At 37.3% G+C, this 25655-nt stretch overlaps 1 protein-coding gene and 1 pseudogene across 3 annotated transcripts in view; one reads left to right on the forward strand and one right to left on the reverse strand.

The window, feature by feature from the left end:
• TAFA2 (TAFA chemokine like family member 2) overlaps positions 1–25655 on the reverse strand; it is a 472775-nt gene that overhangs the window by 157574 nt on the left and 289546 nt on the right. The window lies entirely within an intron of this gene.
• On the forward strand, positions 7291–12870 carry LOC132225781 (heterogeneous nuclear ribonucleoprotein A1-like; annotated as a pseudogene).

The following is a 25655-nucleotide window of genomic DNA, read 5'->3' on the forward strand; positions in this document are numbered from 1 at the left end:
ATTCCACTGTTCAGTCGATTTGCATATTAGCTTTTTATTATATAGGATACTATGTATGTTTTTATAGAGTTTCAAATATACTAGCTTAAAATGTTCTAGCGCATTCAATATGTTGTTGAATCCTCACAATAACTCAATAATCCTCATGAGAACTAAACTACATGTATTAATATTCTAAGATCACATATAGAATCTGAAAGAATAATTTGAAGACAAGTGATAAGTGGCAGAGGAGAGTCCTGAATTCAAAGCATCCACTTGAATCGGTTACATTTCACAACTCTTGGGTGGAGTATCATTAAGTAGAATAAGAAAGAAAACTTACAATCATATTTTATTGGCAGTTCAATCACAATCCTAGCATTTAATTTTGTGATTATTGTGGCAAAAACATAGCTGGCTCAGCACATAACATCTAAGTTCCACATACAGGGAACATAACAAAATACTCTTTCCTTTTTTAAGAAAACTTTTAGTTATTAAAACAAGTAATTAATGGTCATGTAATCAATTCTAAATATTTGTCTACTCTATTATCACAGGCCCTAGTTAAGTGCTTCTATTCCTTTTACTCTCATGTCTGTGCTCTCTTTGGAAACGAGGCCACAGAAGAAATCCACTGCACCCCAGCTCCTTCTCCTTCATGTTAGCAAAGGAGCCAAAGAATAAGTAAGAATGATGAAAAAAAATTAATCTTTAAGGGTTCCTTGTCAGGATAAAATTTGTGGTCCAAGAAGGACACATATGCTCACTGTGGCTACACCTACGGGTATGAGGGATTCTTCCCTTTGTGAATTCAGTCATGCAGTCATGGTCAATATGCCATCAAACACTAACTAGGCAACAGCATGCAATCAGGAGAAAAGTGCACCTTTAGCCATGGTTGACCTTCCCTCAACATAGAACCTCTCAGAGGTAAGTGGACTGAAAGGCTGAAATCTGAAGGCCTCCCCTCATATAACTATGCCCCAAAAGGCACAAACATTCACAAATTTCATCTTACCCTCAAAAATATCAAAGCAAATAAACCATGAAAAACACAATGACAGCTACATGTTGAAAGACGTACCATTCTATGTCCTCAAAAGAAAGCAATAAAAAGAAGTTCAAGAAGAGGCGGCGTAATCTAGCTCATTAGAGTCTGTGTACTTTGCTCTAAGAATAATAGTTTAAGCAAGATTTTTGGACAACACATGTACGAGCATTAAATTCTAAGCACAACTGCACGATGGATGATGAAAGAGACAGTGATGCTGACACACCTGTTTTTTTATTGTTGACAGTATTACAGATGTCCCCCATTCCCCCTTTTGTCCCCTTCCACCTAGCCCCCACCCCACCCCAGGCCTTCACCACACTATTGTCTGTGTCCATGGGCTATGCATATATTCATATAAGTTCTTTAGTTAATTTCTTCCTGTCCCTCCAACCCCCCTGCTCTCTGAGATCTGTCAGTCTGTTCCAGGCATCCATGCCTCTGGACCTATTTTGATTGTCAGTTTATTTTGTTCATTAGATTCCACATATAAGTGAGATCATGTGATATTTGTCTTTCTCTCACTGGCTTATTTTGCTCACATTTTTGTAACTACATTTCACACACACACACACACACACACACACACACATCTTGTATGTGTTTGATATTTGTACATGACTTCATATATAATGAGCTCCTTTTGAGCAAAAGTGGAACATTATCAGATTTAAATATAGTGAAGTACTATGCCCAGCTTTCAGTTAATAGCTAAAGCAACTGAGAATGCAACTGGTTAAGAATCAAAGCAGCAACCACTATGTGCTATAAGTATCAGTCTACAGTAAGCTCTGTAATATATTCTTTCATCTTGTTCCTTTGTAACAAGATTTCTGCTCCTTTTAAAATCTCACATTTGTACTCTTTCCAATTTCTGGGACTTCCTATCCTAAATAAAGTCAATCACATAACACAGTAAGTCCTCACTTATCATAGTGGTTAGGTTCTGTGACTTTAAGCTAAATGACGTATAACAAAACCAATTTTACCAAAGGCTAATTGACAGAAACAATCAATTAGCTACAGCATCTCATCAATATTACAAGGAAATGACCTTGAATAAAACGATGTTCTTTGAAGACCTGCTGTGTCCACTAACTTTACCTTCTCTTTGCCATCAACTGTTTCTTTACACTCCTAACATTTTCCTTATGAATGAACTTGGCTTCCTCAGTCACAGAGCAGGCAATTTTCGGCAGGATGCAATCACACTGCAAAGCAGCCCTCAAGTGGTTAAGTGTGCAATCTTAAGAAATTTTCCCAGTGATGAGATTTATTAGATTGTGAAGTTATGCCCCAGGGTGGTGGTAGAAGCTTACGACCTAAATCTACTTTTGAAAAATGTTCCAAAACACCCTGAGAAGAGGAATGTCCTACAATAGGGGAGTAGGTAGGACTGGTCCATACTATAGCTATTGTCATTTCATATTTGCTGAAGACCACCGCCCTTACTTCCTCCCAATTCATATACTCTTACTTCACTGTTGGTAACAAGGTTTCAAAATACATCAGATAGAATGTTATAAAACAACTGAGTCAGATAACACCACAGTTTGCTGACAATAATCCCTGATTTAACACTATTCTTGCCATGTATGATGGATATTATGGTTCTTTGTAAAGTATTCTACAAATTAGACTTATTACCAAGTCATGTTAAAATAGGTAATATTGTAAATGGATTCACATCATTGTGTGTATATACTGTGTAATATTATTCAGCCTTAAAAAGGAAATTCTGATACATGGATAAACCTTGAAAACATGCTAAGTGGAATAAGCCAGACACAAAGAGTAAAAATATATTATTCCTCTTATATGTGCTATATAAAAGAGGCAAATAAATTCATAAAGACAGAAAGTAGAATGGAGGTTACTAGGATTTGAGGGGAAGAAGAAATGGAGAGTTTTTGTTTAATGGGGATGATAAAAAAGTTTTGAAAATGGATAGTGGTCATGGTTGCACAATATTATGAATGTACTTCATTCCTCTGAAACAGTTAAAATGATAAATTTTATGTGAACTTCATCACAGTAAAAATAAAGAAAAAAGTAACACAGCAAGTCATAATGAGAGCAGCTCTGCTCATCAGTTCTGTTATATAACCTACATTTATTTTCCTCATGGAACTTAACAGTATTTGAAGTTATAATGATCTGTTTGTTTATTGTCCCTCTCTTCCCCTACTAGAATACAAATTCTATAAGAGCAAGAGCCAAGGCGTTCTATTTCAATACGTTATGTCCAGTAGTTGTATTTTTTTGTTGAAGAGTAAATACAGAATAAATATTTGTGGAACAAATTAAATAATAAATAATAATATATGTCTTTTTAATTTTGAGTGCATAATCATGCACTTTTTCTTAGATATGATGACATTTAATGCCTCCATCCTTTGTAGTCAGAAGGATACTTTCAAATGTCATTTACCTTATATGTAAGTCCTGTCTCTGAAACCAGATTCCAAGCTCCTTGAGAAATCAGACACTATAGCTCTGCTTCCCCATAAAATGTCTGACCCTTGCATAGCATCATATAGCATAGTAAGAACTTCCACCCCATGATCACATTTGATACACATGCCCAAGAGGCTGGAAGAGATAATAATCCCTTGCAAAGATGAGGAGACATGCTCAGAGAAGTTAAATGACTTTTTCTAGTTAGCAAATGGTAAATCCAGAACTCAAAACCAAGTCTTCTAGCTCCAGGTCCAAAATTCTTTCCATTTAAAGTTTGATAATGAAAACAATGATGCTGTCATATGTTCCATTCTTCAAAATAGAACATTTTCATATATTTCCTATTATCTTTTTTCTAGGCTTATAATAAAAGATATCTTGACCACGGGTGTGTTAGAATTGCTCAGAAAAAGGCAAATTAAACAAATTATTTTGTTTGAAAATAAATTTAGCTAACTATTAGCCATTATAATACTAAAGGGAAGGAGGAAAGAAGGAAATCACTAGCAGTTTAGAGATCTCTGATGGAGCCAGTAGGAGCAATGAAGTAAGTGAAAAAAGAAGGCTCAATCTTACCCTCCAAGTCACCTCCGGAAATCATTGAGCTCTAGCCCATTGATGAAATTAAAATGTGAGCTTTGTTCTGCCATACCCTCCCATATCTCTAAAAAGCCAGAAATTCAGAATCATATCTGAAATCTTCCAATTTTTAAATGTGCTCAATGAATTCCATTTTTATGAACATTATGTATGCCAAATGCAGCCTGTAGACAGCCAGTGTTTTGTCTCTGATGTAAGCCATCTTTTTTCTGGGTAGGTTTTAGAAGAGACAGTGCTTTCTAGTCTGATCCAAATTCTGACTTGGATCAGAACAAGCAGAGCAGGAAGGGAGCATATAAAGACAAAAATTACCTTAAATGAATTAGTTATTTCCCCTGTAACTTTTATTTACCCCATTGAAAATTATACCTAGACTTACAGGACTTCAAATGAGTGCTTTTATATTAAATGACTGTGTTTTTATGTGTATTTAAGGTCCTTAGATTTGAAAGTGTTTAGTATACAAATGCAACTCAAAACTAACATTGCCTTCCTTGGGAGAAAACAGATGTTGAAAACAAAGTATTCATTCTTGCAGGGACCAGATCTGATGCTGTATGTTAGCAGTGGCACATAAAGGTTATAATTGGGAATGAGAAAAAGAAAGGGACTACTGAAAAGCAGATGTCTTGAGCTAGAAGTAGCAATCACACATCTGCATTTTGGCAGTGGGTTGAAAACACTGGAGGAAAACAATAAAGTACAAGATATAAAAATACCAAAGAAGTCAGCTGGTTCCTTTCAGCTGGTAAGAACAAAAACTACAGAGTACAAAAGGGTATTGAGAAGACTGGTAAAATCTGAAGCTTTAAATAGCCTATGGTTCAGACAAGCTGGAAGTAAGGGGCAAAGCAAGAATATGAAGCATTAAATGGCTGTACTGAATTTTTCCCCTAGTGTAAGTCTCAAAGGACCATTCACAATTGCCTCAAATTCAGAGTCTCTCTCCAAACTCAATAACATTGCTTCCTTGGTGGTGCCATCTTTCAGATGCTTAAGTCACTTCAATGTATTACATATAACTTTCTAGCCTTAAAAAGGTATCCAACATGATCGTCCTGGCCAATATTCCCTTCTATGTTTATATTCTTTACCGACTATATGAAAACACAGAAAGAATGCTGAATTTGCTATAAAAATAGTGGGATTCGAGTCTTGTTCACCTGCTACTGCTTAGGTAGATGATTTCTGGAGTCATATAACCTCTTTGAGCCTCAGCTTATTTATTTGTTTATTTATTTGGTTTTTTTTGGTAATGTAAAATTCAGTATTAAAATTCTTCTTAAATATCTCACAGGGTTGTTGGGAAAAGTCAAGAGATAACATATATGTTAATGTCTTACAAGTTTTCATCCTAATAATTTTATCAAAAAGTCAAAGGTTCATTATCCAATGAAAACTGCAGCCTCATGAGCCATTCAACAAATAATATTAAGCATCTACTGTTACTCTAAATACTAGTGATATCGCTGTGAAAATGACAGGTATCATCAGATCCCTACACACATGGAGCCTACATTCTGATTAACATTGTAAATTCTTAATTTGAGTTTTGACAATAACATTGTAAACAAAATAATCCATCTTATAATATAAATTACTTTTAAATAAGTTTATGATTATGTATTGCTTGTTTTCCATTAATATCCATAAAGAAAAGAATATAATGGCATTTTTAATTAAATTCATAAAGGCACTTAGCCTGAAATTGTATAGTCAAAGTATTATTTACTACATATGTGTCATTGGTGCATAGTAATTATTAAACAGCTGGCACAGACACACTTGCTATCAGACAAACATAAGGGAAATGCTGCTGGAGAAATGGTGTGGGGAAATACCATGTATTCATCCAAAACAGCTATTATTAAATGCTTAATTCATGCAAGGCCCTATGGTGGGCATTGTGATACTACTCCCCAGTCCCTTCCTTCCTTCAAAGGACTCATAAGAGAAATAGAAGACTTACGAGATCATGTAAATAAGGGAATAATGCATGAAGCATTTCAGGATTACAGTAGTTTAGAGAGACAGAACAAACTTAAGGAGTCAAAGTTACCTTCATAAAATTTTGACAAGTAGGACAAAGTGCCAGACCAGTAGTCAAAATTCTGAGTTGGAAGCTAACCATGTCTTTGCCCTATTCTGGTTTTATGAACTAAAGAAAATTGTTTCAACCCAGTTTTCCTATCTATAAAGTAAAAAAATAAATAAAAGAGTACTAATCTTCTGGCTCCTCTGGCCTTCTCAAATCTTTTTTGGGAAAAAAAAACACCTCAGAATAGAATAAGCAGATTTACTAAATATAATTTACTGCAAAATTTTGGTAGTTACATTAGATAAAATATGTGAAGCACCCTCACTATTTCTGACACTTAAGAACATCCTCATTAAGTGTTAAACCTGGGTCTGAAGAAGGAAATAATCAAACTAAACCTTGAAGTTATTTGACTTTGGGTGGTGGGCACACAGTGCAATATACAGATCTTGTAACAGGGAAATCTTAATAAGCAGAGATGATGGAAACAAAGGCAAGCCAAGTCAAAGGAGCAGTCTGGGAAAAACACTCAATTTGGGACATTCAAGGAGTAGGAAAAGCAAGCAGTCTTATTTGGCTTTGTCCTACACTGTGGGATGGAATAATAAGAGTTATATCTGCTTTTCTTCTATGTCATTTATTGTTTCAGACCTTATATTTATGTCTTTGATCCATTTTGAATTAATTTTTGTACATGGGGACAAAATGTAATCCAGTTTCATTCATTTGTGTGTGATTTTCCAATTTTCACAGCACCATTTATTGAAGAGGCTACCTTTACTCAATTGTGTGTTTCTGGTTCCTTTGTCAGAAATTATCTGCCCGTATACATGTGACATAAAGTTATTTGACTTTGGGTTGTGGGCACACAGTGCAATATACAGATCTTGTAACAGGGAAATCTCAACCTGAAGCCTATATGATCCTAATAATCAATGTCACTCCAATAAATTTAATAAAAATAAATAAATTATTTATTTAAAAAAGTTACATCTGGAAAAGGTATTTCAAAAACAAGGAGGTGAAGTGACTCACCCAGTAGGGACACACCCCATGTAATAGCTTTAGGACCCATATCCAGGTCCTCTGATTACAAATTCCTTGTTCCATCTACCAGATCATCCCACAGCAGTATTTGTGGACATGTATGCACCAGATGAATAGTCGAGAAAGAGACCCTGGCTTCCACATTAGTTTCCATCTTGCACAAAAGGAGAAGGATGACGCAGAGCCAGGACACAGGGTGGCATTGTTCCTTTATTCCTCTTTAGTTCTGCACCTTCTGTACCGAGAATTGACAAAAATAATCAAGTTCCCAGAACCCCTGACACCATCTGCTGACACCACATTGTACAAACATCAAATGTAGGTGACAATAAAATTGCTTTAGTCTATTGGGGACATTATCCAATTTCTGAAGTATCAGGGGAGCATGTATTCTCCACTTCAGGTCACATGCTGTTTTCCTGATTCTGTATTATCTTTTTATCAGTTATAAGGAATAAAAAGTGACCATTGCATTACAATGTATTTGAGAAGGTAATTATATGCTGGAAAACTACATAATGGTCCCTAATGATAAATAGCAATAATTTTGGACTCCCTACTATTTGGGCTTATAGGCGTCACCCTTCTCAATTCATGCCAGCAACTTGATCATTGATGTTATGCCCTTTCTAAACAGGCTAAGTGCCCACCTTCTAACAGATAATACTATTGATATAAATGATTTTTCTCTCCTCTCAAAATTTTTATTCCTGTGTAAGGCAGACAGTATGTCCAGGAATACTGTCTTCACTCTATCTCAAGATCCAGTCAGGAACTTTGTAAGTACAACCAATGGAATGCACCTAACTCTAGCAATCACCATAGTTATGACAAATAATTGGAAGAGAATATCATAAGGCCTCCCTCTGATAAAGGAGGAAACATTTTTTCCAAAGCCTCCCCCTCCTGCAGGCTCAGACCTCCCTCTAGTAATTAGGATGAGCCTTAGTAGTTGGAATATAAATTTGAAGATCTGCCCCAATACTATAGGACTCACGTCACACTTGTCAGTCTAGCTCTCTTGCGGTGCCCCCGTTCAGCTTCTATCATTTTCCCAGGCCTGACTCCTTTGAAGCAGCTATAAACACTTCACTTTTCTCTTGCCTCCCTCCCCCAACACACACACCTAACGTGCAATTCCTGAAATTCAGTCCTTGTCTTTACTACCTCCTGACAATCTCCTCTGGCCATTTTTTAAAATCAGTTAAACCTCAAAAGGAGTAAAAATGAAGTGAGTTATCAGTTGTTAAAATGTGTATCCATTTTGGGGACACCCTTTATTTCTCCTGCCCTTAACAATAATTCTCTGGGCTATACTGATCTTGCCTTATTGCATGGATGCCATGCCTCACCTACCAGAATGGAACTTCCTCAGAATCAAAGCTGGGCCCGATCCCATCATCAGGCCCTCATAGTGGCAAGGTCAAGTTCTGGGTCCCAACTGTCCCCATCTGTGTCAGCTTGCTGGTATTGATCACTTGAGGATTATAGTTTAATGAAAAGAAATGTACTTTAAAAAAGATTAGTTCTTGACTTTTATTGTTTTTTTATTGTTAGTTCGCATAGGCATCTAAAATATCAAAAGATAAAATAGTGTGGTTCATAAATTGGTGTATATTATTCAGCTATAATAATTATGGCCACCTATTGACATTGATACTGTGGGAAGCCACCACTTGCCAACATTGTCAGTGCACCAAGGAAGGTGGAAGGCCAGTGGACCTTGGGAGTTAACAGGGCTGACGCTAAGCACCTGGTCTGTTGAGATAGTGGTGGCTCAAGGCAAGTCCCTAACCTTATAATCCTTTTACTGTTTACCAAACTTTACCTTTGATGTGCTTGTATGCATTGTTAAAGGGCAAATGTGTATTTAAGTAAATAAAAAGCGGATCAGCCAGAAGCCTGTGTGCCTCTTCAAGAAAGAGGTCTCCACCTGGCCCCCAATGCCTTCTAAATTCATATTTCCTGTTTAGTATTTTCATTTGTGTGTTGGCCCCTCCTTCAGATCCTGAACTTCGCCTCAAAGATCGTGGCTTGATACATAATTACAATACTGAGTAGTGGATACATAACTCAGGAGCTACACATCCTGCATTCAAACCCTAGCTTTGACATTTACCAACTTTGGGCCAGTGGACAAAATTAACAAGTGCTTCAATTTCTTCAACTATGAAATGGGAGAGGGGGAAAATGATTCCTTTCTCAGGAGTTGTGAGGATTATTAAATGTGAATGAAACCACTGTAATAACCTGGTTGTTATTAACAGGAAAGGAATAAAGTGAAGACTAGGTAATATAAGCATGCCATTTATACAGCTTTGCTAATTTCACACTCTCCAAGTCTATTCTATGCTGATCAGTAGGTGAAGGAACTAGACAAAGGCAATTTAGTCACATGCCCTATAAGGTCTGAGAGAGGTGGGATGGTGCCTACCTGTCTGTCAGTCACACCTGGGGGTGAATCAGCAGCCAGAATAAGTGTGGTCTTTGCAAGGGCACAAAACCTGAATATTTAAAATTCTAAACAAAGGAGCCTCTCTCTCACACACATTGGCGTGCCAGGTTCCTGGCTCCCCTGAGCCCATGTGGCCCACAGCTATGTGGGACCCACAGATGGACTAAGGGACTTTTAATTCGTCTGAATGATGAACTGATGAGGCTGCTGCATGGAACAGAAGCTCTGACACTGGCCCTCCTTTTGGCTCTACTGGACCTGCAGATGCACCTTTTTAAGGACTGGTTTAAGGGACATGGGACTTTGCACCCCTAGAAATGTAACGCCACATGAATGAAGTATTTTACCACATCTCATTCTCCTATGTGAATCCTAGGAAATTCATTTTCTAAAGATATAACAAGGACCTCACTCCTATGAGTGATGGAGACATTTCATTCTCCAGTGACATGTTGATATATATGAAGTTTTTACAGTAGGGCCTCCCTCATAATAAATGCTCAACAATTCGATACAGGCTACCATAACTAACAAATAATTATGAGAGTCATAGAGAAGATCAAATAGAAAAAAAAATCAGTGCTATGCTGAAATCAATGCTAACTCTTCCATGAAGACTTCTATGACCCTCCAGGACAATCTGAATTTGCCTTCAATATGCCAGTAATTCTTTTTTTTTTTCATGGCCTTTATAACAAATTACCACAGACTTGGGATCTTAAAACAACATAAATCTGTTCTCTTACAGTTCTTGGGGGCAAAATCGGTTTTACTGGGCTAAAGTCAACGTGTGGGCAGGGAGGCTCAGGGCACGGTCTGTTTTTCTCTCTTTCATCTTCTCATAGCCACCCACATTTCTGGGGTCCTGCGCCCTTCCCATGTGTTCAGAGCACATCACTCCAATCTTTGTCACATCACCACACTGCCCTTTCTTCTTCCAAAGGAAAATCTTGCTCTGCCTTCCTCTTTTTTTTTAATTTCTTTATTGGTTAAGGTATTACAAATGTGTCCTCATTTCCCATTAACCCCCAACCTCCCCGCCCCCCCCCCCCCATGCTCTCATCCCTCTGCTGTCCGTGTCCATTGGTTTGTATGCCAGTAATTCTTTAGCAGAGAGGTTTGAAGTCCTAGGTTTACCTTGACAGCTTACTACCTGGGTGAACATTCTTCATCTATTAAATGTAGAAAATAGTGTTTCCTATCCAATAGCACTAGCCTTATTATTAAATCTGTTAAGACATATAAAGCACTTCTAGAAGAAGCCTGACATATAGAAAGCACCTAAGTGTTGGCTAATTTCTATTAGTGTACTTCATACAATAGACAGATGAAATGATGAAACCAGAATGTCCCTAAGGGATTGGAGCCAGGAGGAATCCATGTTCCTGACAAATGGGCCGTTTCTCATCAGCAACAATCCCAAACAAAAGTTTCCCCCCATAAAGTGAGTTCAAATCTTAATTGCAGCCTAAAAAATTCACCAGCTGAACAAGATTATTCAGATCAGAAGGAAGCAATCATAGCCACACCCTCCTACAAAGAGAGAAAGCAGGCAAATCAAGCATAGCAAGTATATATAACAATTGACATTTTGCAAAGTTTTTAAGGGATGCAATCTTTCTTAGAAAGTCAGTGAGAGACTGTACTTTAAAAGATCAATGGATAAAAAAACTCAGAAAAAAAAATTAGGGGCCCCAAGCAAGAAGGCAATAATCTGACATACACTGGTATGAGGCAATAATAGTGTAGACACAAAAGACGATCAAAAGAACCTAAAGGAAGAGAATTTCAGAGTGGACAGAGATGTAGGTAATACCAGATTCTTAGTGACTATGTCTGAGAGATGAAACCCAAAGTTCCATTCTATACCATGTTTAAGTGTATATAAACATGTCTTAGTCAGCCACATACTAAAATCTAGAGAACATTTCCTTTTTTTAAAAAAAAAAAAAGACAGTTATTCAGCATCATGATCAGACTACCACAATTAGCAATCAATAGCATGGGTACAAAAAAAAAACTACATTAAAACCCTTTGTTGGGATGCTTTACACTTTCCACAGAACAGAAAGGAAAATAACCTGTGATACAATTAGTCACAAGTACAGTCCTCAAGTTTCTTGCCCATTCACATGAGTATTGTCTAAAACATGTCTTCTCTGTAGCAGCTACGCCCTGCCACCACTGTGCTTGGCTGAGCTCACAAATCTGTTGTAACCTGTAGCTTCCCTGTCACTTCTCTGGCTCTCCTCTCCTCTAAGCTTTGTTTCCTGGCAGTAATTAAAACCTTCTGCCACTGCCATAGCTTTCTGCCAGGGGACACCGTCAAGTAGCATCATTGAACTCCACCCTCTGGCAGTTGTCATGTCTAAGTCGGTCTCCCAAAGAGAACAAACAGCCGCACAAGCTCTTTGCCGGAGTTTTGAGCTTTGAAACAACCAATGAGAGTCCGAGGAGCCATGCTGAGCAATGGGGACACTCACAGATTGTGGTGGTGAGAGATCAAGCACCAAGCGCCCCAGGGGCCTTGGGTTTGTCACGTGTGCCACTGTGGAGGACATGGATGCAAGGCTCCACGAGGTGGATGGAAGAGTTGTGGAACCAGGGAGGGCTGTCTGAAGAGAAGATTCTCAAAGACCTGGTGCCCACTTAACCATGAAAAAGACTTTTGTCGGTGGTATTAAAGAAGACACTGAAGAACATCACCTAAGAGATTATTTTGAACAGCATGGGAAAATTGAAACGACTGAAAAATCATGACTGACCAAGGCAGTGGCAGAAAGAGAGGTTGCGCTTTTGTAACCTTTGATGACCATGACTCTGTGGACAGGACTGTCATTCAGAAATATCATCCTGTGAATGGCCACAACTATGAAGTAAGGAAAGCCTTATCTAAGTAAGAAATGGCTAGTGCTTCATCCAGCCAAAGAGTCAAAGTGGTTCTAGGAACTTTGGAGGTGTCGTGAAGGTTTTGATGGGAATGACAACTTTGGTTGTGAGGAAACGTCAGTGATCGAGGTGGCAGTCGTGGTGGGGGTGGATATGGTGTTGGATATGGTGGCGGGGGGGAAGCCTAGAATGGATTTGATAATGATGGACGCAATGTGGGAGGTGGAGGACGCTACAATGATTCTGGCAATTACAACAATCAATCTTCCTATTGGAGCCATGAAAGGAGGGGCCTTTGGAGGCAGAAGCTCTGGCACCTACAGTGGAGTATATTTCTTATTTTAAATGTAGACTCAGTTATTTTCAGCCAAACCTCCTCTGATCCTCCTCCTCCCAAGTAGAGGTTAAACTCCCCTATGGTCACTGAAGGCTGGACAACAGATCGGCCTTGACTGCTAACTGCCTGTGTGACCGCGGCAAAGTTATTTCATCTCACTCCCCAATCGTCTCCTCGCCTGCCAGGTGGAGCTAATGCTGGAATCTGCCTCACAGGAGCAGCATGATTATTAAATTAGCTACCACAAATGCAATCCTTAGCAGGGTGCACAACACACAGAAAACATACATACTTTCTGTGTTCCCATGAGGTACCAAGTTAAAGGATGTCACCATTTGTGTTTATTATCTAGACTAACTGCACCCTCACTGACTATTCTAATCAATATTGTGGAAGCTAAGGAGGGGAAGGGGTGAGGGGCAAAAGCAGATAAAAAACATGTTAGAATATTGTATTCTGCCTTGTTCACCAGGGCTCAGTCCCACAGTCAGGTTTACAAGGTTCATTTTCTCTGGACTTAAATTACATTACAATCTGGGTTACTAGGAATGGGCTGCTTACGAACCTGAATGGCTCCTTTGATCTCTGTTATACCTTACATTGAACATGGTGCCAGGCACAGACCAGTGTCTCAAAAAATAAATGAGGAAGGATTAACGAATGAGTATCAAATAAGAAAAAAAGTATTCTAAATCCAGGACTACTTACTAAAATCAGCAGACTTTTAAACTTGTTAAAAAAACTAAATTACCATCTTAATGTGTGTGGTTTTTTTTAATAGGTTACAGCTAAAAGCATCAGCAGTGCTTCTTACAGTGAATTGTGCAAACCTTTAGGTTGGAAATCTTAAAATGTTTTAACCGAATATTACTACCATTTCCTTCTGTCACTTACAGAGTTTTAAAATTCTTTTGTCTGCCCCAAATGTTCTGAGAAGCGTGAGTGCTCTCTATGCATTGGGCTGCCCAAACGTAGAAAAATTATCTGCTCCCCCACCAACCACTGGTTTTTTCTCTTACCAAATGAGAGTTTCTAAAGGCCTACCATGACTAGGATAAATCACTCCATTTCTTTTACTCTATTAAAGTAGGTGTTTTATGTTCCACTGCCACAAAATCCAAGATGAACACCAGAAATAGCCTGTGAGTTGAGGACTCTCATTTTAAAATGGCACCACAATTTATCCTCGTTCTTGCTGTACCGTGAGCATTACATTATTCATTAGAAGTAGTTGTGTTTTAAGCAGCTATTATGCAGCTTTTGCTGAGCATCTCCTTCCCAGTGCAAGGTGGTGATGTGGAGGGCTGCCTTCCAGAGGGAGGTTCACTTTGTGGGATTCCTACCTCTGTGACCCCAGTGTGTTTGCATACACATAAATTCACGCTATGACATTCCTGTCATGTTTGCTCAGTGAGCAAGTAATTTGCCACTCTCATTACTCCAGGTACAAGGTACCCTGTGGCAAATCAATCTTCTTTCTGCTTCATACATCACAGCTCCCCCAGACATCCAGGGCCTTCTGACTCTAAAACGAAGCTGGGAGATAAAGACCCAAGTCTGTTTCAGCAACTGCATTGTCCAGAGGGGCTAATGAACGTTACACCTCACTGGGAAACCCCATCTCGGGGCAGGGGAAATGTCTATATCAAAGCAAAGATGCTGTTTCAAGCAAAGCATTTCCTGTACCAGAGGGAGGGAGGTCTTAATAGCGGAACAAAGGAGTAGCTACAGGGGGTTTAGTGCACAGTATTTCAGAAATATTAATCTCACATCTTCTCCGGTCACAAATCATTTTCTCCACCTCTTGACAGGCTGAAATTTGGCTTTGAAAGAATCCATTGCAGGATCCTGACTGGCTATAATATGTCAGGCTTCTCTCCTCAGGGACAGAGCCAGCTCACACCAGCAGATGAAACCATTTCAGTGTTTTCATTGGTGCTGATTGCTGTTTTTTCACCAACGTTTCCAACTCACCATTGCAGCATATGTGTCAGTAGGCGGGGGGCGGGGGGGGGGGAAGCAATGGAAATATTTTCATTCTATACCTGTCTTCGAGCTGAGGAAGGGTAATATGCTGGGATTTTCATGATACATCACAGCTCAAATCTATTTTAGAAAACCACTCATTGAGTACCTACTATGTTGGATTCTTGGAGCTGTAGATAAAATAATTAACAAAAGAAACAAGAAGTTTCTCCTCATGGAATTTATGTTTCAGAAGAGAAAAAAATAAATGAAGACCTAAAAACGCCAATGTGACAACTGCAAGTATTGATCAGTGATATAATACATAAAAAACAGTTATGTGATACAGAGTGATGAAAGGACAGAAGCAACATGAGACAGGATGGTAAGGAGGATGTTAACCAAATGAATAAACCATGAGAAAAAGGAGAGGAAAGCAAATCTGGGCAATAAAAGGGAGGGGTTTATAAAAATAAAGAGCTAGTGAAATAAAGAGGAGGCAGCATGGCTGGAGGAGGTAAGCATGAGTCTGAAGAGAGGTACTAGCCAGTCAGATCACAGAGGCCTTGTTGGTTATAATAAAGAATCTGGGTTATTCAAAGTGCAGTGAGAAGCCATTGGAAAGTGGAAGTAAAGTGAGCTGTGAAACACCAGGCCAAATGACACAATCTCATTGACATTATTTAAGGGTCTCTTTTAAAAGTATCTTTGCGTGGAGAAATAGTTGTGGGGAATAGGTGCCATAGATGCAGGGAGAAGAGTGAGGAATCTGGGGTTATAGTCCAGGCAAGTTTCATAATGATGTGACCTAGGAAGGTATCAGTAGAGATAAAGAAAAGTACACATACTTGTGAGATGCTTTGAACATATAAACCTTGGGACTTGTCCAAAGATTTAATGAGAGTATGGTAAAAAGAACACTGATGTCATTAGTAAGATGAAGAGGAGGTGAAACTAAATAATTCTCATTTAGACATATTAAGTTTGAGAAGGTAGATATCCAAGATATTACTTTCAGAAGCTGAGAGCACAAAATTAGAGCTTAGTGAGAGGTAAGTTCTGGGTCATACAGATAGTATTTAATACTAAGTAACTAAATACGCTTACCTGGCACAAAGTTAGAGATGAAATACAGGACACTAGTTAAATTTGAATTTCAGGTACAATGAATTTTTTTTAATATAAGTATGTCCCAAACATGCATGAAACACAGTTATACTAAAATACATCCCAACAGTCTGAGATGGATAGATAGATGAGACATAGAGAGGTGTGTGTGTGTGTGTGTGTGTGTGTGTGTGTGTGTGTGTGTATTATATGAAACACGTAACACTAAAAAATGTTATCTAAAATTCAACATTAACTGGGCATCCTGTATTTTTTTTAATTCTTTATTGTCTAAAGTATTACATATAGTATTACATATGTCTTCTTTTCCCCCCATTGATCTCTCCCCAGCCACCCCCATCCCCCAACACATGCCCTCACCCCTCTAGTGTCTGTGTCCATTGCTTATGCTTATATGCATGTATACAAGTCCTTTCATTGATCTCTTACCCGCCTCCTTTCCCTGCCTTCCCTCTGAAGTTTGATCGTCTGTTTGAAGCTTCTCTGTCTCTGGATCTATTTTTGTTCATCAGTTTATGTTGTTCATCATATTCTACAAATGAGTGAGATCATGTGATATTTATCTTTCTCCAACTAGCCTATTTCCCTTAGCATAATGCTCTCCAGGTCCATCCATGCCACTGTGAATTATAGGAGTTCTTTCTTTTTTACAGCAGTGTAGTACTCCATTATGTTGATGTACCACTGTTTTTTAATCCACTCATCTGTTGATGGGCACTTAGACTGTTTCCAAATCTTAGCTATTGTAAATTGTGCTGCTATGAACAAAGGGGTGCATATGTCCTTTCTGATTGGTGTTTCTGATTTCTTGGGATATAGTCCTAGAAGTGGGATTACTGGGTCAAATGGGAGTTCCATTTTTAACTTCTTGAGGAAACTCCATACTGTTTTCCAAAGTGGCTGCTCCAGTCTGCATTCCCACCAGCAGTGCACAAGGGTTCCTTTTTCTTTGCATCCTCTCCAGGACTTGTCATTTGTCAATTTGTTGATGATAGCCCTTCTGACAGGTGTGAGATGGTATCTCATTGTCATTTTGATTTGCATCTCTCGGGTGATTAGTGACTTTGAGCATGTTTTTTTTTTTTTTTTTTTATGTCTCTTTGCCTTCTGTATGTCCACTTTCGAAAAATTTCTATTTAGGTCCTTTGCCCATTTTTTGATTGGATTGTTTATCTTCCTTTTGTTAAGATTTATGAGTTCTCTATAAATTTTGGAGATTAGGCCCTTATCGGATATAACATTAATATCTTGTATTTTTATTTGCTAAATCTGCCAATCCTAAGTCAGGGTGATATCATAAATAGGGAAGACCAAGACCTGGTATAACCACACTGGAGAAGGGGATCAGAGGAAGAGGGTTTAGGAAGCATTTAGAAGGTGCCTTAGAAGGAACCAGTAGGAGAGTGTGGTGTCCCAGGCACAAAAAAAAAAAAAAAAAAAAAAAGAGTCCCAAGAAGAAAGAGATACTCAATTGAGTGCAAAATTTGTACTGTTGTTTAAGGTCTGAATAACGTGAGCTCAACAAGTAACCATGACATTTGTCATCAGGGAAGCAAGCCTTGCTGACCTTGAAAAGAGCACCTACTTGAACAGAAGACCCATTGGAGTGGAATAAAGAGATAAAGAGCTGGAGACAGAGAATATAGAAAACAGGGTGGTAGCTATGGGGCCCAAACACTGGGGGAGATGCAGGAGAATGTGTGTATGCTGATGGGAATGGTCTGGGGGAGAGGAGAACTGCATGAGTCAGGAGTGAGAAGGAAAATGGGAGGACCAAAGGCCTTTAGGGAAAATGGGATCCAAACCATGCTGGATGTGTTAACTTTTGACAATAGTGGAAACAATTCTTCCATTTCAACAGAAAGAAGATAGCAGATATGGGTGAGTTTTCTGTTGGTTTCAAATTATAAATGACTCCCTTTATAAACATTCACACAAAAATATTTTATTTATAAAGTATTTTTTCTATATTTTAGTTTGTTCAAAATTATCCACCTATTTATTATATATTCATAAACCAATACAAAATAATCAAAATTAGTTGCTTGTTTTAAACTGTTTTGATAGTTAAATCAATTTGTTAGACAGTTGCTTCCCATGGTTGCCTTTAGTTTTCAAGACTATGGGAAATACAAAATAGCCTTTAAACTTTTATAATATAAAACTGAAGTTTTTCTACTAGAAAGCAGACATTCCTAAACAACATTTCCCCAAACAACTGCTCCATGCCATACATCATTAAATAGAAAAGTTTTCCTAATATGAAGTAAAAGCAAATACTTCCAAGCTCCAGAGAAACAAAGGTCAGTTTCTGTGGGAACCACGCTTTGGACCTTCTGACCTTTGCATGTGTTGCATTAATGTGGATATTTGCATTGGATCTACTCCACAATAAAAGTCAGGTATCCAGTGAGACAACTATAAATATAGCTCAGCAGCAAAGAGATGGTGCTACATTTTGGGGAATAGAAAGGAAACAATAAACACATTTTTTAGCTAGATATACTAGTAATACCTTTAGAACATTTCTCTAAGTATCATGCAGTCATTTGTCAGTTACCTGAAGTCCTGATGATATTTGTAAATGAACATGAACATTTGCTCCATAATACTTCATGTTCTTATTAATAGAAGAGTGATAGTCTGGCAAATGAAATTTCTTGGTTTATTAATGTTTCAGAGTAAGGACTGTCTGCATGGTCCCTGTTATTTTTAACACAAAGCTCACAGCTAAAGCAATTTTGGATCCTTTTGAATATTTAAAGAAATGTGTCTCCTATCCATATCCTGTATTTGAAGGCAAACTGGCACTGCTATTAGAACTGATAAAATATGGGTAAAGAAAAAAATCATGAATATTAAACCAACTAACATTTATTATCTGTTGCCAACACTTCCCACAGTGAACAAGCCTCTTTCTCAGCATGTTTACTAGAATTTAAAATTGCCACCTTCACTATCTTTAGATAGTATCTTTTTAGTTTCCCTATATGAACACAAGGAGCACAAAATCTAAGCTCCACAAAGATGCCTTATATGCATTGCCTGGTGTCTGGTAAACTAAAGGCAGTCAATAAATATGGACAGATGGATGAAGGGGTGGATGGATGTCCAGAGAACTATGCGGAAGTGAAGCTATGAAATTTAGTCAGATGGTGAAGAGATCATAAATATACTTTTCTTAATCAGGTGAGAAAAATGAGGTGTATCAAATATTCTCCAGAACTTCCTGCCATCCCTAAAGCCACAAGTTAGTGACAAATATTTTAATTCCATTTAAAAACCCTAGTCCTTCTACATGCTTCCATCCTACACTCTCCCTTTCCCCACTCCATCCATTCACACACTCAAAGTGAAACAGACCTCACTAGGCTCTGGTGATAGATTCCTGCCCCACCCACCCTAGCTTTGATATATAATTGATACATAAGACGATAGAAGTTTACGGTGTACAATGGGGTGGTTTGATATACACATATGCTGAGAAATGGTTGCCACAATAAAGTTAATAGAGCCATCTCCTCATATAATTACCTTTGTGTTTGTGCCCATATGTGTGCGATGAGAACATTTAGGATTTACTTTCTAACTATTTTTCAAGTATACAATAAAGTGTTGTTAACCATAGTCGCTATGCTGAATATTACACAGCCAGGACTTATTCATCTTATAACTGGAAGTTTTTACCCTTTGACCAATATCTCCTGATTTCCCCCACCCACCAATCCCTGGCATCCACCAATATACTCTTTGTTTCTACGAGTTCTGCTTATTTAGATTCCACATATAAGTGAAATCATACAGTGTTTGTCTTTCTGGGTCTAATTTATTTCACTTAGCATAATGCCTTTAATGTGTATTCATGTTGTCTCAAAAGGCAGGATTTCCTTATTTTTATGGCTGAATAATATTTGATTATATATATTTATTATATACCATGGGTATTTATCCCATTCTTTATCCATTTAGTCACTGAGGAACGCAGATTGTTTCCATATCTTCACTATTGTAAATGATGCTGCAATAAACTTAAACCCTGATACCTGGGCTTTACCCAAGGGTTTCAAAGCTATCACAAATACAGTGAAATAGAGAGAGAGAGAGCAATTCACAATACCCCCAAGAATAACACCCATGCTTTTTAAAAAATAACCTCAACAGTTCATATCTTTGATAGTTCACACCTACAAATCATATTAGGGCATACGGAGAACTTCTTGGAAGCTGAAACCATGTTATTCTCAATTATGTATCCCAGAAATCTACCACAGCACTGGTGTACAGTAAGTACTTAATATCTATATTTATTAGATGAATGAATGTATGAAAGAATGGAAGCACACATGCCCAGGTATTCTACTAGAAATAGAACACAACCTGGTAATCTAATATCCTAATATAATCTATTAAAAAACAGATTATGCAAATTCCTCCACTATTTGTTTTTTTACAGAAGTTACCCTTTCTCCCAAAGGACTGTTATGAGAAAGGATTTCTTAAGACAGAAGACCACAAATCCATGCAGCAATTAGAGAGAAGGAAGACAGAGGAAAGGAGAGAGAGATGGAGAGGAGGGAAGGAAAGGTCAAAGGGAGGGAAAGGATGAATACAACTGTCAAGTGTTCATGAGTCAGGATTTTACATAGCAAGATGGTGGCGTAGAAAGAGCCTGAACTCACCTTCTCCCATAGACACACTAAATCTATAAGTACCTATGAAATAATTCCCATTGGAAAAACAAAACAACAACAAAAAAACCTTACAACTAGCTCAACAGCTCCCTCCACGACAAGGGATGAAAGAGCCACATCAAGATGTGTAGGAGAGGCAGAGTTGCATTATCAACGAAAACCCCACTCCCAGCATGGCAACACACAGTAGGGAATTATCTCATGGGTCTTCCACATCTCCCGGAGGTGTGAAGGGTTTATGTTCCACATTGGAAAAAGACATTCCATGTAAATGGAAGAGTAAAGAAAGCTAGTGTAGCAATATTTATATCCAACAAAATAGAACTTAAAATGAGACTGTAACAAAAGACAAAGAGCAATACATAATGATAAAAGAGTCAATCCAATAAGAGGATATAACATCTATAAATACATATATACTCAACATAGGAGCCGCAAAATATTAACATGCCTAAACAGAAAAATTGACAGTGTTACAATAATGATAGGGGACTTTAATACCCCACTTACATCAATGGATAGAACATCTAGTCAGAAAATTAATAAGGAAACATTGGCCTCAAATGACACATAACACAAGATAGATTAATAGTGACTAGTATATATAAAACAGTTCACCCCAAAGCAGCAGAATACACAGTCTTCTCAAGTAAACAAATTTCAATATCCATTCATAAAAACTCAATAAAATCAGTATAGAGGGAATGTACCTCACATAATAACAACCATGTATGACAAACCCAGAGCTAATATCATACTTAATGGTGAAAAGCTGACATTTTTCCTCTAAAATTAGGAAAAATACAAGGATGTATTTTTATTGCCACTTTCAGTCAAAACAGTATTAGAAGTCCTAACCAGAGCAATTAAGCAAGAAAAGAAATAAAAGATATGCAAGTCAGAAAGAAAGAAGTAAATCTATCTCTATTTGCAGAAGACATGATAATATATATATATAGAAAACCCTAGCCCTCACCTGGTAGCTCAGTTGGTAAGAGCATCACCCACATATGCTAAGGTTTTGGGTTTGAGTCCCAGTTATGGCACATACAAAAATCAACCAAGGGATGCATAAATGGATGGAACAAAAAATCAATGCTTCTCTCTCACCCTGCTCCCTCTCTTTCTCTAAAAATCAATAAATGAAATTATTTAAAAATAAAAGAACACAAAAAACCACATTAGAATAAAAGAATTTAGTAAAGTTCCATAATATAAAATCAAGATCCCAAAATAAGTTGTTTTTCCATAAACTGATAATGAACTATAAGAAAGAGAAATTAAGAAAACAACCCCATTTTTAATTGTATCAAAAAGAATAAAATACCTAGGAATAAATCTAACAAAGGAGGTGAAAGACCTGTACACTGAAAATTATAAGACATTGATGAAAGAAACTGAAGGCACAAATAAATGGAAAGATATCCCATACACATGGATTGGGAGAATTAATATTGTGTAAATGTTCATATCACCCAAAGTGATGTACATATTCAACACAATCCTTATCAAAATCCATTGGCATTTTTCACAAAAGTAGAAAAAAATAATGCTAAAATTTGTTCAGAATCACAAAATATCCTGAATAGCCAAAGTAATTCTAAGAAAAACAGACAAAGCTGAAGATATTATGATCCCTAATTTTCAACTATATAACAAACCTATAGTAATCAAAACTGCATGGTATTAGCAGAAAATGAGACAGAGAGATCAATGAAACAGAAGAAATAAACCCACACATATATGGTCAATATATATATGCAAAAGGAGCCAATAATATGCAATGGAGACAGAACAGTCTCTTCAATAAATTGGATTGAGAAAACTGGATAGCTACACATAAAAAATGAAATTAGACCACTATCTTACATTATATACAAAAACTCACTGAAAAATTGATTAAAAACTTGAATATAATACCTGAAACTATAAAGAAGTAAGAAGAAAACATAGATGGTAAATTCCCTGACATCAGTGTTACACTGAGTTTTTGGATCTACCTTCAAAAGCAAAAGCAACAAAAGGAAAAATAAACAAGTGGGACTAAAAAACTTCTGCACAGCAAAGGAAAACATCAACAAAATAAAAAGCCAACCTACTGAATGGAAGCAAATATTTGCAAATCATTTATCCAATAAAGGGGTAATATCCAAAATATATATTTTTTAATTGAATAGCAAAAATAAGATAAACAATTTGATTTAAGACATGTAGATGACCAATAGCCACATGAAAAGATGTTCAACCTCACTAATCATCAGGAAAATGCAAATCAAAACCATAAGAAGATATTGTCTCATATCTGTCAAAATTACAATTATTGAAAGGACAAGAAATAGCATGTGATGGAAAGACTGCAGGGAAAGGGGAACCTTTATACACTGTTGGTGATATGTAAAGTGGTATAGCTGCTATGAAAAACAATATTGAGCTTCCTCAAGAAATTAAAAATACAACTGCCATATTATTCAGCTATTCCACTTCTGGGTATTTATATGAAGAAAACAAAAATATTAATTAGAAAATATTAACAATAGCTAAGATATGGAAACAACCTACAGTATCCACTGATGGATGAATAAATAAATAAATAAATAAATAAATAAATAAATAAGATATAGTACATATGTACAATGAAATACTACTCAGCCATAAAAAAAAAGAAAATCTTACATAGTGATGACATGGATGGATTTGGGGGATATTATTCTAAGTGAAATAAGTCAGATATAGAAAGACAATACTGTGTGAATTCACTTACATGTGGAATCTAAAATAAAACTCATAGATACAGAGAACAGACTCGTGGTTATCAGAGGGGAAGGGAGTTAGCCAAAATTGGTGAAAAGGGTCAATTGTATGGTGATGGATTGCAGCTGGACTCATTATGGTGATCACTTTGTACTGAATACAAGTGTCTAATTTTTATGTTGTACACCTGAAATAATATAATGTTATATACCAATATTACCTCAATAAAAAAAAATTGCTCATGAATGAGGCAAAGGGAACCAGTTCTTTATTTTACTTTTCACTGCTATCTTTGTACAGCAATTAAATCCTTAAATTTGCCAAAGCTAAGTATGCAGTGTACAAGGAAGTTATGATTCAGGGATGGAGAGTTAATAAAATTCTGAAATGAAAAAAAAAATTAACAATGGCAGTCAAAAGCACAAACTAAGCCAAGATCTAATTATATTATACTTTCATGAAAGTAAAACACATTATGAAATATTTAATAATCTACTATGGATTCCTCATAGTTTTCATCTTCCATGGATTCCACGGACTTGCACACAATTATCTCTTCAGTTAAATGCACAGCTCTTGACAAGTGCTTAGATTCACATTCCCATCCTTGTTCCTGATACTATGGGGCCCCTTCAGATGCTGAAAGCTCTTCCCTTGCCAGTCTCCATGCTTTGGAGAGGTTCAGGTTATCAGGGTTTCAATCTGCTTGTGTTAATCAGTACTCCTGCACTATTTGCCTGTACCTGACAGGTGAGCCTTTTGGCAGATGATTTATTTGATTTTCTTTATTCTTATCTTGCCAGCACTTCTAAAACTGAATGAAAGGATAAAGAAAGAGGGTCCAGCAGGCACTGAACATGTCTTACTGTCAACTGAAATGCTAAATACATGCTCTGATTTCTGTAAGACCCCAGGATCCAAGCTAAACTTACAAAGAGAGGTGAAATTTTGGATTATCTGGGGTTATTTTTCCTTTTGCATGCCATCAAGCTATTATGATGTAAATAGCAAAAAAAAAAAAAAAAGGATAGAGTTCCCGGAGAACACAGAACCTACCTAACACCTTATCCCTTTTATCAGTAAAGATGATCCTATAACTGACTTAATGAGATACTACTTTTCTATACTATTTGATACATATAAAAGCAGGTATGTATAGTTAGGAAGCATAATCTATAATAATAAAAGGATAATATGCTAATTAGACAAGACATCATTCTGGACGTCCTTCCTGATGAAGCTGGGGCCGGGAAGAAGCCAGCCCGGGTCCCGATGCCTGCCGGCAGCTGGAGGAGGGAAGCTCGGGTCCCGGGTGCCAGAGGAAAGCCGGTGCCAGCAGCCCAGGTCCCGGGTGCTGGAGGGAAGCTGGTGCTGGAAGCCAGGGGAAGAAAGGCCTACTCTTGCATGAATTTTTGTGCACCGGGCCTCTAGTATATAATAATTGTGAACTACCACCTACTAAACCCATCACCAATTTAGAAATCAAGCCTTACACTTGCTCTTATAGCTATTTTGTGCACCTTCCCAGCTCAACTCCTGCTTCTCTTCATCTAAAAGTAATTACTAATTTTCCTCTTTAAAAAATAATGTTACAGTATATAGGTATCATTAACCAATGTATTATTACAATTTGCTTGATTGAGCTTAATAAATGTCTCATTATATTATGTGTAACCTCCTAAAATTTATTTTTTCATTCAACATTATATTTCTAAGATGTGTTTGCATCCAACTGTAGTTCATTTTCACAGTCATATAATCTGTTCTGGGATTTTAGCAAAATATATCCACCCATTTCTGCCTATATTGTTTATGACTGACAGCTCTATCTCCCTTTTTTTGAGAGCCTAATCTTTACTAAACCATTGAGATCAGCAGAAATTATGAAGTTTTGATTAGTAAGACCTTAAAGAAGGGGAGGAAAGACAAGGTGCTGACAGTTCTGCATGTGGGTGCATCCAAGAAGTGGTCACCACAGTAAACTGTGCTCAGGATTGAGCTGATATAGCACAATGAACCTTGGCAGCGTAGAGTATTCCTAAAGGCTGCTCTACCAGAATGAGGGGTTCAATACACTTAATGAGATGCAGAGTCCATTATCAAAACGTAGAGAAAGAAAGTATAGGCTCATCATGCAGTTGTAAGAGTTTTCACAGGTAAGGTGAATTAATAGATACAAATACTTAGGAGTCTAGGCAGGCATGTAGGCTGGTAGGACCTGAGAAATCACTCAGCTGATTATAAGTTCTCAGCCACAA

The sequence above is a fragment of the Myotis daubentonii genome, chromosome 2, assembly GCF_963259705.1.
Source record: "Myotis daubentonii chromosome 2, mMyoDau2.1, whole genome shotgun sequence".
Lineage (NCBI taxonomy): Eukaryota > Metazoa > Chordata > Mammalia > Chiroptera > Vespertilionidae > Myotis > Myotis daubentonii.